This window comes from Urocampus carinirostris, chromosome 12 (genome assembly GCF_059441175.1).
Source record: "Urocampus carinirostris isolate Australia breed hairy pipefish chromosome 12, RoL_Ucar_1.0, whole genome shotgun sequence".
NCBI classification, from domain to species: domain Eukaryota; kingdom Metazoa; phylum Chordata; class Actinopteri; order Syngnathiformes; family Syngnathidae; genus Urocampus; species Urocampus carinirostris.
Genome location: NC_142360.1, coordinates 28,506,807 through 28,513,513, shown reverse-complemented (window position 1 = coordinate 28,513,513; position 6,707 = coordinate 28,506,807). Strand labels below are relative to the sequence as shown.

The 6,707-nt window shown below is 39.1% G+C and overlaps 1 non-coding gene across 1 annotated transcript; it reads right to left on the bottom strand.

Moving 5' to 3' along the window:
* Window positions 1-3,405: 3,405 nt before the first annotated feature.
* trnah-gug (transfer RNA histidin (anticodon GUG)) lies at window positions 3,406-3,477 on the bottom strand. Its single transcript has one exon. It is a non-coding gene; the product is annotated as a tRNA-His (tRNA).
* Between the last annotated feature and the right edge of the window lie 3,230 nt (window positions 3,478-6,707).

The following is a 6,707-nucleotide window of genomic DNA, read 5'->3' as shown; positions in this document are numbered from 1 at the left end:
GAATGAATAATTTCACAAATAAGTCTCACCGGAGCAAACCACAATTTTTCTCATGCCAATTTAATTTATATTGACCATTGCAAGTTAGTGTCTTAAACACCGCACAATGTGTTACTCCTCTGTACTAGACATTTCCCCGCTGATTTTTTTTTTTTTTTTTTTTTTTTTATGTAAGAAATGGACATAAATGAGTCCATTTTCAGGGCCGTTTGAGCCTGCAGTTTAAAGTTTGATGCTGCCTGTAGAGAGACAAAGTGACGTCACATGCTATGTGCCCAATGTTTGCAGAAGTACTCATGGATGCCAACGCCGTAGTTAAATTAAATTGAACCCAAAAGCTCACTTTCCCATGTAGGTTGTGTTTGGTTAATGGAGTCAGATAACTAATTTGAACAATTTGGTAAATGGTACTTTTTGATATTTAATTCCCAACAATTGTCCTTTTTCCGCGTTCCGCTCAATCAGAGCACTTTAATATCCCAGTATATCCTCCCAAGTCCTACTTTTATGTTTTGTTCAGTTACATGTTTTTGTGTCTTATTTATATTTCATCTTTTCAATCTTGCATTTTCTATCTTTTTGGGGGGTTACAGCTAGTTAGTGTGCCAGCGTTATATTTGATGGTCTTGCCGCCATAGTGCCCTTAATGTTGTTTTGTCCACATGAAGGAAGGAGTCTTGTGTTGCCTACTTTCATGTTTTGTTCTGTTAGAACTGGTTGGGGTTGGAATATTTTGTAGTTGTTCCAACCCAGCATCGGTAAAGACAACGCAGGATATGTTGGAGTAGCGACTATTCCTGAATGAAGTAGGCGCAAAGGACTGAAGGGTTTTATACATTTGACTATAAAGGATTTTGAACGATCAAATACAAATTACATTTAAATGCAGAAGATATTCACTGGCTGAGCTGTGGAGCGAGGTCAATGCAACCTAGTTGAGAATGATGTTTACAGAAACAGCGGGGAACTGGGACAAAGGGCTGATGAGATAATCAGCACTTCTCGACGCAGAGGGGCCCTGGTGACGTAGAAACGCTCGGGGATGTTTTGACCATTTCAGACATCGAGGTGATTATCTTATCAGCCGTACGTCCCGTTTCCACCAGGGTGCCCTGACCTCGCACCACAGCCCAGTCAGTGAATATCTTTTGCATAAATGTAATTTATATTCAATCGTATAAAATCCTTTATAGTCAAATGTATAAAATCCTTCACTATCTACTTTTTCCCAAACAATTGTTTACTAGCAGTAAATGCTAATGAGGAGTTTTTAAGGATTCTTTTTTTTTTTTACTAATCCAGTGGGGTGGTAACAGCACATTGCAAGGGAAACGAACCAAGGTAGTTATGACAGCATGATTTCGGATTGGTTAATCAATAATCTTAATAGTGTTGGCATGATGCCCGCAGGATGACTCTACCCACAGAAGTGCCCCTATGGGAAGAGACTGGACTCCGGCAGTGTAATAGCAAAATGAAAACCTCCTACTGTTCATTTGCGATCAAAAGATGAATCATCTGCATCTGTGTGTCATGTTCAAGCCAGGAATTAGTTCACTGCCTTTCTAAAATGAAAATGAAAAATTAAACCTGATTTTGAAAAAGCGCTAACAGGAGCTCAGCCGTCACAGGACCCACCTCCAGTGACCGTGACATCATCACACTTTAAAAGGAGAACGGGCACAGCTTTCTTGCTCTATTCACCAGCGCTGCTTTCCAACCGCATAAGCCCCTGCCCGGAGCCCCAAATAGACTGGATGGGGGCGCACTCGGGCTTTCATCAAGGTGGGAGACCAGGGTCCACCGGCTCGGCACCGGGCCACCCTAGAGCCACGAGGCTTGGGGAGGCCGTAGTTTGCCTTGTACTTGTCGCCTGGTTAAGGACAACTGCTGTCAACTCCAGATCAACCGCAAAAAGGGACCTGGCTTTCTTCAGTCTCTTGTGCCTCCCACATCCCTTCCCCTGAGGGTCCTCCTTTCTTCTCAGAGGTACGCAAGAAGAGAACGCAACAACCTGTTTTGGTCCAGGGGCAAACCATCTTTCATTTCTGACACACCATTTAAACCATTCCTGATCTTTTGAATGAGTTGATTACTGATCAATAAACTTGGTTTTAAGATACTTTTTTTATTGCTACCTAATTTCTCCCACCTCCCTATTTGCTAACAATGCAAGCGCTTGCGTCAGCAATGTCCTCTATTCTTTTATTTGATTCAAATTTCCTTGTTTTGTCAATAAAACATTATTTGTTAGAATCAAACACCTGCATTTTTTGTGTGTGTCTACCATTTTCATTCTGGACTGATCAATCCTTATCAGGGTTGGGTAGGGTTACTTTAACCTGATTACTTTCAATAACTTTTGGATTACTCCAATAGCAAATATGCTAATAAAAGACAAAATAAAATAAATAGGAATAAAATGATGACTCACAACACGTGGTAAGCTTTCTCTCCTGGCTTTGATCTCCGGCAAAACTAACATAAAATGCGACAGAAACAAAATGAAAAGAAATCCAAACAGCTTGCCAACATCATATTTGCCGTTCCATGTGTTCCGTTACTCCCCAAGCCTGCACAAAATTGAGTCATGTTATTCCTGTTTAGTTTCTTTTGTCTTTTATTAGCATATGTGGTATTGGAGTAATCCAAAAGTAATTGGAAGTAATCCAGTTAAAGTAACCCTGATCTTTATCCACAGCAGTGAACTGAAAATTCAAATTGTATTTGTTGATTCCCTTTATTCCCAATTATTATGTAACACTATGCACAAATGATTTAAACTGGGTGGGGGGCTGGGGGAATAAACCAGAAAAGAAAAATCAATGAAAAAAAATTATATGAAAAAGGGGATCAATGAAAAAAGCAAGAAGTAGAAAGATAAGAAAACGAAACAAAAGAAGAAATAGAAAAAAAGGGATGATAAAAAAACAGAACAAAAACGGTGAAAAAGAAGCAAAAGCTTGAAAAAGGTAAACAAAAGAAAACGGAACAAAGAAGAAAGTAGGACAATCAAGGAACAAAAAAGCGAGAAACAAGGATTTTCAGGGTCCCCCTGTTCAGTATATTACCAATAGTCATGTAACATTATGCTTATAACGAATTCAAATAGATTTTTAAAATCTATTGTTCTACCAAACTATAATAGCATTTATTTTTTTCACTCTCCTAAAACTCAATCAAACGATTTTAATTCAATGCAAGTAAGTGTGAATGATTTCCTAAACAGCGCTCACTGTATTTGGGAACAGCAGCGCCCCCACACGGTGACATTCAATGCACTAATTCGCCACTAAAATTCAAATCGACGCTCCAAAAAAAGTAAAAACTCAACAAATGTGACATCACAGCTTTTACATCATTCGCCGTAATATTTGAAATAAAAATACGGCCATGTGGTAAAAATGCCGTGACCCGGATTCGAACCGGGGTTGCTGCGGCCACAACGCAGAGTACTAACCACTATACGATCACGGCTTGTACTACTGTTCTGCTAAATTTTAAAATATAAACGTCATAAATATTCTAGGGTCTATGTTACGTATTTGTTATTGAATAGATTCGTACAGTTATAGCGAAATATTATAATAGGTTGGTTTTTAGTTTTGTAGTATTAGCCTACTGTCGTCTTATTTCCAGGGCTGGGTAGGGTAACTTTAACTGGATTACTTTCAATTACTTTTGGATTACTCCAATACCAAATATGCTAATAAAAGACCAAAATAAACTAAATACGAATAAAATGACTAAATTTTGTGCAGGCTTGGGGAGTAACGGAATACATGGAACGGCAAAAATGATGTTGGCAAGCCGTTTGGATTTATTTTCATTTTGTTTCTGTCGCATTTTAGTTGCCCGAGATCAAAGAGATCAAAGCCAGGAGAGAAAGCTTACCACGTGTTGTGAGTCATCATTGTGTTCATATTTAGTTTCTTTTGTCTTTTATTAGCATATTTGGTATTGGAGTCATCCAAAAGTCATTGAAAGTAATCCAGTTAAAGTAACCCTACCCAACCCTGGTCGTAAATCAATAGTATTTTAGTCGTATTAAGGTAGTTGTACTATATTTTTTTGTATATTTGTACTATTTCTGAAGTCGGATTTTCGTCATTTTCTCTAGTGTTTTTGCAGCACGAATGAAGTTTTACTTTTGTGATATCATACTCCACAAAATAATCTTACACCATATTCTTTTTTTTCCTCAAACGTGTTTACTTATGTAGTTAAACATATTATATTGTACATGTGTTTCGTTATATCATTCTGTACATATTCTCAATTAAAAAAAATCAAGAACAATTGTAATCAGCGTAACTAAAATACCCATTAATAACACTTTGAATTTGTAAATAAAGATATTTTTGGAAGAAAAAATGAGTAGGCATTTCTATTTTATAAACCAAACTACAATATCAACCGTTGATGTGTAGTGCCCAATTTCGACTCCCCTGCAAAATCACCCCCCCCCCCACCCTTCGCGTGAACGCGCATTCTGCTGCGCTTCTGACAGTAGCTTAATTGTTTTATTAAGCTTATTATATAGAATACGATCGTGATTGTATTGAGTTTTATATAGCAGAAAGGGTAAGAGAAGTACCAGTACATCACCGCTAGATGGCAAAGTTTCACAGGTCAGCGAAGGGTGCTTGGGCCAAGTCTCACGGGACCTCACGTGATTTCATGGGATTTTCTCAATAAATGATCCTTCCAAAAATATATAAAACAAATGTGTAACACCAGCTGGAGCTAGACCACAGGTGTCAAACAGGCGGCCCGCGGGCCAGATCAGGCCCGCTAAGGGATTGACTCCGGCCCGCGAGACAACACTCAGAGAAGCGCAGGAGAAAAACAAGCTGCAGGTTGAAATATGTCCACTTGATGTTGCCACAGCCAGGTGCCTCGAACAAAGATACTGTACTTGTATTTATTTCTCTCTCTCTCTCTCCCTCTTTTCCACCCCTTTTCTCCCACTCTGTCTCTTTAACTCTCTGTCTGTCTTTTTCTCTTCCTTTGTTGCTCTTTGTTTCTTTCTCTCTCTCTGTGTCTTTTAACCTTTTTTGCTCTAACTTCCTTTTTTCCTTTTCTCTCTTTTGGCTTTCTCTCTTCACACCCTTCACGTGTTCTTTTTTCTCTTTCTGTCTTTCTATTTCTCTTTGGATTTCTTTCTTCCTCTCCCTTACTTTTCCCCCTCTTTCATGACTTTTTATCTCTTTTGTTTCTCACGCTCTGTCTCTCCCTCTGTTTTTCTTTCTTTGTCCCGCCCTCTCTTCTTTTCCCTCCCTCTTTCTCTTATTTCCATATCTCTCTTTTTCTTTCTCTTTAATCTACTAGTCCGGCCCCCGACAGAATGTTTGTTCTATTGTGTGGCCCCCGAGTTAAAATGAGTTAGACACCCCTGGTCTAGACCATGCACATGGGTCCCGTTACAAGTCGCCCTCTCCTGGTCTGCCAACACCACGGCTGAGGTGGGGAAGGCCCAGCAGCGATTGAACTTCCTGAACAGTCCCAGGAGGAAAAACCTGGAAAAACACAAGTTGCTGGTGTCCTCCAGAGCAATGTGTGGGCTCTAAACCTATGACAGGCTGTCATGGTTCTTTCCTACAGTGGAAAGCATTCTGGTATACGGCATCAGAGTATGGTATGCCGGGAGCTTAACAACTAACAGGAAAAACATATGGAGAGTAATCAACACAGCCCAAAGGATCATTGGTGGCTCTCTGCCCAGTCTTGAAGACATTGCCAGCTTACGATATCGTGGAAGAGCCTATGACATAATGAAGAGCACCTCTTTGACCTTTTGTCCTATTGTAGACGCTACAGGTCAAAGAGGCTCAGAGACGATGAAAACATTATACAATAATTTTGAATTGATTTCTTTTTGTGGTTGTTAAACTATTTATATATACACACCAGGTGAATTATATTATTTTTTATTGCTGCTGCTAACAGCTATTGCACTTTATTTTCATTGCATTATTGCAGTGTCTGAAATAACTTCTGCTTACAAACTTACAAAACGTCTCCGCCCGGGTGGCCGAGAACTTTTTCAAGGAAAAAAAAAAGTTTGCTTTATTCTGATTTTGAAATCTTCGGTTTGGGAATTTTGGATCGTTTGGCGATTTGCATACTCGGCAGCCGATCAGAAGCCTGCATCGAATAACTTTGTGCTTCCGGACTTTCCCGAGCGTTATAAGGTCGTGCATTTGCATATCAATTTCCAAAGTAGACACAGAGAACACAAGAAAAATGGATACGTGGTTAGGAATCAAGCCAAAACCTCAGCCCCAGAGGAAGTATTCAAAAGAAGCTAACAAAATTGATGACGCTATAAAACGTAAACTTGCATTAAAAAGCATCGTGGAAAGAGGAGTTCACGTGGCTTACAGCAAACTTTGCATGAATGAAGATGAGAAAATACAGGTACATACTGATGGCAGATGGAAAACAGAAATGTCATATACATGCAATGAATGTTATAAGTATTTATAATAAACTTCATTTTAAAGTGTTGTTCTGTTATATATTCTGATTATCAATCCTTAATACTTTACAATAATGGCTTTTTTTTGCAATTAGTCGTCTTATCGTGTTTCAAGTTGTGAAAAATGGGGCAGGCAACTTTTTAGTTGGGCAGGCAACATTTCAGAGTTGTCTGCCCTGGTGTTCGGTAACTTTTTATCATGAACTTCAAACACCGACTATTGTTA